We start from the raw sequence: 6,959 nt of genomic DNA, 5'->3' as shown, positions 1-6,959 counted from the left end.
TAATGTAATCATAACACCAGAAATACCATGCAAAGTAACCTACTTGGATATATATATATATATAACAATTCAAATGAAAAAAAAAACGAAAAATAAACTCAGAATATGAAATTCGCTATAAAACGACGCAATAGTAATAATTCGCGAATGTGTTCATCTTTCGTTATTAGAACTCTGTTTCGCGATTTGCCGCGATTGTTTTATGCGCATATTATTAATCAGAATCACTTAATTAGGAACGATTAGTAAAAATCTGTTGTATATCCATTATGTCGTGATTTTCGCGATCTCCATAAATACCCGGCCCTGGAAATATTCATCAAGATTTAATACTAGAAGTAATGGGTACGATTGCACAAGCAGAGGAATGTAAATAATTTGCAGTGAAAGTTGTGGGAACAAGACAAAGAGATTAAACAAGAATCAATTCAAGAATATCGATTGTACCTATCTGAATTGGGTTTTGTAGGATAAGCGTGTTGCAAAAGAAACAAAAACTAAAAGTTTTAAAAACTTAGTTCGAAGTATTACGATTCTGACTGATGGCTCACAATTATGGGATCCCAACTCTCAATTCAAAATAATGGAAAGATAAAATTTAATGAAAAGCGAAATTATAAGAAAAAAAGTGACTTTTTGTGCTTGGTTATTTAACGACGTCGTATCAACTACTAGAGTATTTATCGTCGATGGAATTGGTGATAGCGAGATGGTATTTGGTGAAATGAGGCCGAGAATTCGTCTTAGATTACCTGGCATTCAGGGAAATCCTCGGAAAAAATCCATCCATGTAATCAGCTCAAGCGGGGATCGAATCCGTGCCCGAGCGCAAAGCCGGTGGCTAAAAAAATGACGTTCAGAATTCAATTTTAGATTACATAAAACAAAAACAATTTGAAAGGTACGAACACACTGAAAAGAAGACAATGAAATGAAATCAGAAAACATAGTGGAATAGAAATCAAAGGAAAGGAAGACCACATGTTACTTGGATCCAGAACATCAGCACAACAAAAATTAAAATTATGGTTTACTTAACGACGCTCGCACCTGCAGAGGTTATATCAGCGTCGCCGGTGTACAGGAATTTTGTCTCGCAGGAATTCTTTTAAATCCCAGTAAATCTACTGACATGAGCCTCTCGCAATTTAAACATACTTAAATTCCATCGACCTGGGCCGGGAATCGAAACCGTAACCTCGAGCATAGAAGGCCAGCGCTATACCAACTACTCTACCGAGGCCGACTCAACACAACAACACAACAATGGGAAAATGGAATGTTAATGAAAATTTGTGGGTAGATAGACGAGAACTTAGGAAACAAATTTTAAAATCCAAAATGTTTGTGATCTGGGTTCCGGAAAAATATGTACGGTCCTAAGCATTGTAATCTCGAAAACATGTATAGTTGTATATACAATTATAGATATATAGCATATTTTATTATTATCATTATCATTATCGTTATCATCATTATTATTATTATTACTATTATTATTGCTATTAATTTTGCTACAAGCAATATTTACCAAACACGCGTATACTGTAGAGTGACCTGCCTAAAATGACAAAGTATACCTAACAAAATGTAATACTATTAAATAATACAATAAGAACAAAAACACAAATTTAGAGTACTTATAAAAAAGTATAAAGCACTGAAATTATGTGCTGTTGTTATACAAATTATATTTCAAAATCTGAAGAGTTGAATAATTAAGGGCCAGAAGGGAGTTTCTTTACAGATAAAATTTAAAAAAGTAGCCTAATTTCTTATAGTACCCCGACTTTCAACGAAAAGGCTCATAATTTCAATTCTCTCCAGATGATAACAATTTTTAAAGAAGTCAGATGCAGGTTCATAAATTTGCTTCTTCTCGTTGTCCATTTCCAAACGCTGGTCACTGCAGTTCTCAAATAGGTAAATATCTGTAAGTACTGGTTCTGTCCTTTCGAGAAAAATACATTCTAAAATTCCCACTTTTTGCTCCAAAAGTAAAACAGTAAGAAAAAAATGAGCGGAAAGCAATAAAATTTGAAATAACTTCAACAAGAAAAAAACTAAAAACTCTCAACTTTCGCACAAAAATTCGTAACACAAAACATTTGCAAAAACGAAACACTTTAAATAAAGACAACTTCAAAGTTACATTTAAAATTATGGCAACGATCGACTTAACATTTCTAAGCTAATATAGTCTAACGTAAACTAACTTATGTCAACGACAAAACACTTCAGTAAATAGCAAATTACGATCACTTACCTCACATTAATGAAGATTTGGCTACATTTTTCCAACTTCCATGAAAAAAACAATGCATGCGTTCACGATGATATGGATATACCTTCTTGAATATGAACTGTGCTAAATATCCGACATCCGTAAATACAACCTCCAAACAAACCACCATCATGAGATATAGAACTACACGCTTCTTTCATCACCAGAACTAATCTCAAAGTAATCTCAAAGTGAGAGACAAAATGACAACAATCAAATATCGAATTAATGTAACGTCAGCAAACATCGATTTATACACGTGCGGATCGCGACAGGATCTTGCGCGGATTTGGTTAATAAAAACCTAAACTAACCAAACCTAACCGTATATGCAGATGTGTAATCAGAGGATGAGGGAACTGCTTGATTTGATCTGGAAAGTACCCACGAAAATAAATTTACTTAAGGATCACGCCCACATTGCATGAGAGGTCAACGCATGCGCCAGAGTCAAACGGTTTCTGTCCTGTTATAAACATCAAATACAAAATGGCTGAGGACCACTTCCAATCGGGCGATATCCGTAAGTGAGTAAATATCATAAATCTAAATTACGAATGTTTTCCGCTCACTATTTCTATTTGTTTCCACATTAGAAATAATGATCGTAAGGTTTTGAAATATTAATTTCATAATATACCAAAACGAGTACCTACTTACAATATATATAATTACCCTCAAATCGTATGATGGGATCCAAAATGTTTTTTTTAATAGATAAAAGTAGCCTATATTTATACATGCTTTAAAGTCACCGGCGTAGCTCAGTTGGCTAAGGTGCTTGCCTGCCGATTCGGAGTTGCGTTCGGGAGCGGTTTCGATTCCCGCTTGGGCTGATTACCTGGGTTTTTTCCGAAGTTTTCCCAAACCATAAGGCAAATGTCAGGTAATCTATGGCGAATCCTCGGCCTCATCTCGCCAAATATCATCTCGCTATCACCAAACCCATCGACGCAAATAACCTCGTAGTTGATACAGCATCGTGAAATAACCAAATAAAATTAAAAAAAAATACATGCTTTAACATCAGTGGTCATATCGCGTGTTACGATCCATTTGTACACCAGTGGGCAGTTATTGTTACTATCAGAGTATTCCGAATCTCACCGTACCGGTGGACATCAATGACGTCACGCTGAAGGGAAATAGGAACAAAAGTGCTGTAAGGTTTAATGGCTATTATGGCGGCTGTACAACTTGTACTACGCTAACAAGATTTGATGAAATTTCTATGCTGTCATCTCGCTCAAAGGAAAGGGAGCATAAACAATTTATTTCTTGAACCAGTAGTAATAACTGGTCCGTTGACATGTTCGGTCATAAGCCATTAACACATTGTTTTTACGTTATGCTCATTACAAACAATACAGCAGAACCAAAGCAGAACACACCGCCATGACACAACAGTGCACGATGTCATTCGTCTGCTAATTCCCGCCCTATATAAGGACCAATCAGATTCACTGGTGGCGGCTGATGGAGTATGCCACCACCTCTGCAAGCTGATGGCACCGCAGGCACCGGTGCGACACCGGTGGAGCATCAGTGACGTCATCATTGAAATTCTGAACCCCGTGATGCCATCAGATTGCTCAGCGCTGAGATTCGGAGTACGCGGTGTGATAACGCTGGAGCATCAAAGACGTCATCGCTGAAATTCGGAACACCGTGATGCCATCTCATTATTCAACGCTCAGATTCGGAATATGCTCTATAGATGAGGTCCTATTTCTCTTGTGTTTTGTTGATAGCTTGTGTTCATCTAACTGATTTTTTAGTTTTGTTTAATGTTTATGATATTGATGACTGAGGTAGTGATGAATCATGGTATGTAAATTTACAATCCGGTATTTGCCTTCGTGACCGAGGGAAACTATGAAAAATCCCAGTCAGATTGGCCGCCCACGGGATTTCAACCCGGGACCTCCGGAATACGAGTCAAAATTGCTATCAACTGCGCCGACTCGCTCGGTCAGATATTTCGCTTCATATCAAGTGATGCTTGGTGTTTCTGAGGAGCTCTCCATAGTGACGGGGGGGGGGGAATAATAATAATAATATAATCCGTGGCGCTACACCCCGTGGAGGGCCTAGATTGTCCAGTCGGCCTCACGCTCACATGCCGGAGCAGAGGTAGACGATCATCCAACCAGAATGGAGGTATCGTGTATTTAGCACGATGATCCCCCAGCCGTTATAACTGGCATTCGCAACCGGATTTCGCTACCAATCGTAGCTCCCCAAGTGCATCACGATGCTGGATGGGCACCGGTCCCATATACTGGCCGAAATTTCATGAGGAAATTTCTTCCCCCATGAGTAATAATAATAATAATAATAATAATAATAATAATAATAATCCTGAATAATTTGAATAATTTCAAGGGAAAAATTGTTCCGGGGCCGGGTATCGATCCCGGGACCTCTGGTTGAACGTACCAGCGCTCTACCACTGAGCTACCCGGGAACTCCACCCGACACCGTCTCAGCTTTTCCCTTTATATCCACACAACTCGCGTTTCCAGAAAAACAATGCAAAGAAATAGTAAATTAATAAAAAGTCTAGCATTCCCCTGAAACAGATTGTTCTCGTGCTCGGGGGAAGATTCGATACATAATACATTTACATGAATAAATTACAATAAATAACATCTAACAATTAATAAGTACTCATAGCAAATTGCTTACATACATCCTTAAATTTCAAACTGTTGGACGTAAATAGATGTGGGTAAAATTAAATTTAAAGTATGTTTTATTCAACGACGCTCGCAACTGCCGATGGTATATCAGCGTCGCCTGTGTGGCGGAATTTTGTCCCGCTGGAGTTATTTTGCATGCCAGTAAATCTGCTGGCATGAGTCTGTCTCATTTAAGCACACTTAAATATCATCGACCTGGGTCGATATCGAACCCGCAACCTCGGGCACAGAAGGCCAGCGCTATACCGAATGCGCCACCTAGGCCGACTAGATGTGGGTATTTCTTTATTAATTTGTTATAAATTCTAGGGCCGATATTAGTACTAGCAGTGCTCGTTAAACAGGTTCAAACAAACGTATTGTATCTGTAGCTTTGGTTTAATGTTTGTGAGTATATGATCTAAAATATGTGTGACTTTTAAGTAGCCTATAACATTTAATAACCCGTTCACATAGTAGAAAAAAACGTACATACAAAACAACATTAAACATCTACAATACACAAAAAATCAACAGATACATAGAAACTACATTTACAATTAGCATGTACACTACACTAGACGGAACTTGAAGAGGTTATAACACACACAAACAGAATAATAACACATAATCCACAAAATAAAAAAAGATACAACAACAAACTAGCAATGCTAAAGACACAACAACAACAACAACATACAGCACGAAACGAACATTCTCCTAGAGAATATTCAACACCATCAACATAACAATCAAACATAATGAAACTAGACTACTTATAGCTATCCTACAAACAAAACTCAGCTCGGACTCCTCGCGACGCGCAAGCTATATCCCTCTTACTCCCCTACAGTAGGCGGAAAGCATGCTGGGAACGGGAGCATATGTCATCTGCGCGAGACAGTCACGCCCGCTGGTTTCTGCGCACTGAGTTTTCCTTGTTGGATGCCTATGAAAAAGGATGAAACACAACATAACCAAAACAACACAGGAACAAGACAACGAACACAGACAATCATAAACACAGAAACAACAATACAAAATACACAAAATCAACATCACGAATACATAAGACAAGACATAATAAGAAACACAAAGAAAATAAACAAACTCACAATAAACAAACAAGGACACAAAACAATAAGCACCTTAAAAACAAAACAAGAAGGGCATAATCTAACTTTGGTCAAAGTATACAAAGCAAATTACACAGGATCATATACAAACAAAATATGAAGAATAAGATAGAAACATACTTTAAAGAGTACAACATCACAGACTTCTAAAAGACCACACAACACATTACCACACCGTAATAAAGAACACAATAAACAAAAACAGACACATAATACAACACGAACTCAAGAACACAAACAATACATCACACTAACATACGAAAACAAAAACACACACAAGATCCCATCTTCATTCAAGAAATTAAACTATAACATCGCATACAGAACATAGAGCACTCTACAAAAGCATCTGAACACAAACAAATACAACCTCACAGGTATATTACAAACTCACATAAATAGCTGCAACAACTCTCTATCGGGCATACAGGCAGATCATTTTTCAAGCATGTTAAAAGAACACATCACAGCCATAAACAAATCACACAACACTTCCACATACACAGGGAATAGAAAAACGCCAACCACACCTACAACAACATAGACACAGACATGGGAATTCTACATATCCAATCGAAAAACCAGAAACTAAACGGACTAGAACAATACGAAATGTACAGATACACAAAAACACACAACAAATTCTCAACACAACTGAATTTAAAAACACACACACTATTTGACTCCACACTACACAACGCAAAAGCACCCCCACTGGGGGGCGAAGACACCGGAAGACGCAAGGACCATGCAGTTTTGAAGATGCTTCCAACCAGAAACTAGTCAACTAAGATATTTTTAAACTTAGTTCAAGTTAACACGTGAAAATCATATACATATTTTCATTCCTAAGTGATA

Source organism: Periplaneta americana, chromosome 1, assembly GCF_040183065.1.
Source record: "Periplaneta americana isolate PAMFEO1 chromosome 1, P.americana_PAMFEO1_priV1, whole genome shotgun sequence".
In the NCBI taxonomy this organism is placed as follows: Eukaryota; Metazoa; Arthropoda; class Insecta; order Blattodea; family Blattidae; genus Periplaneta; species Periplaneta americana.
The sequence above is the reverse complement of the archived record's forward strand: the minus strand, read 5'-3'. Positions refer to the sequence as shown.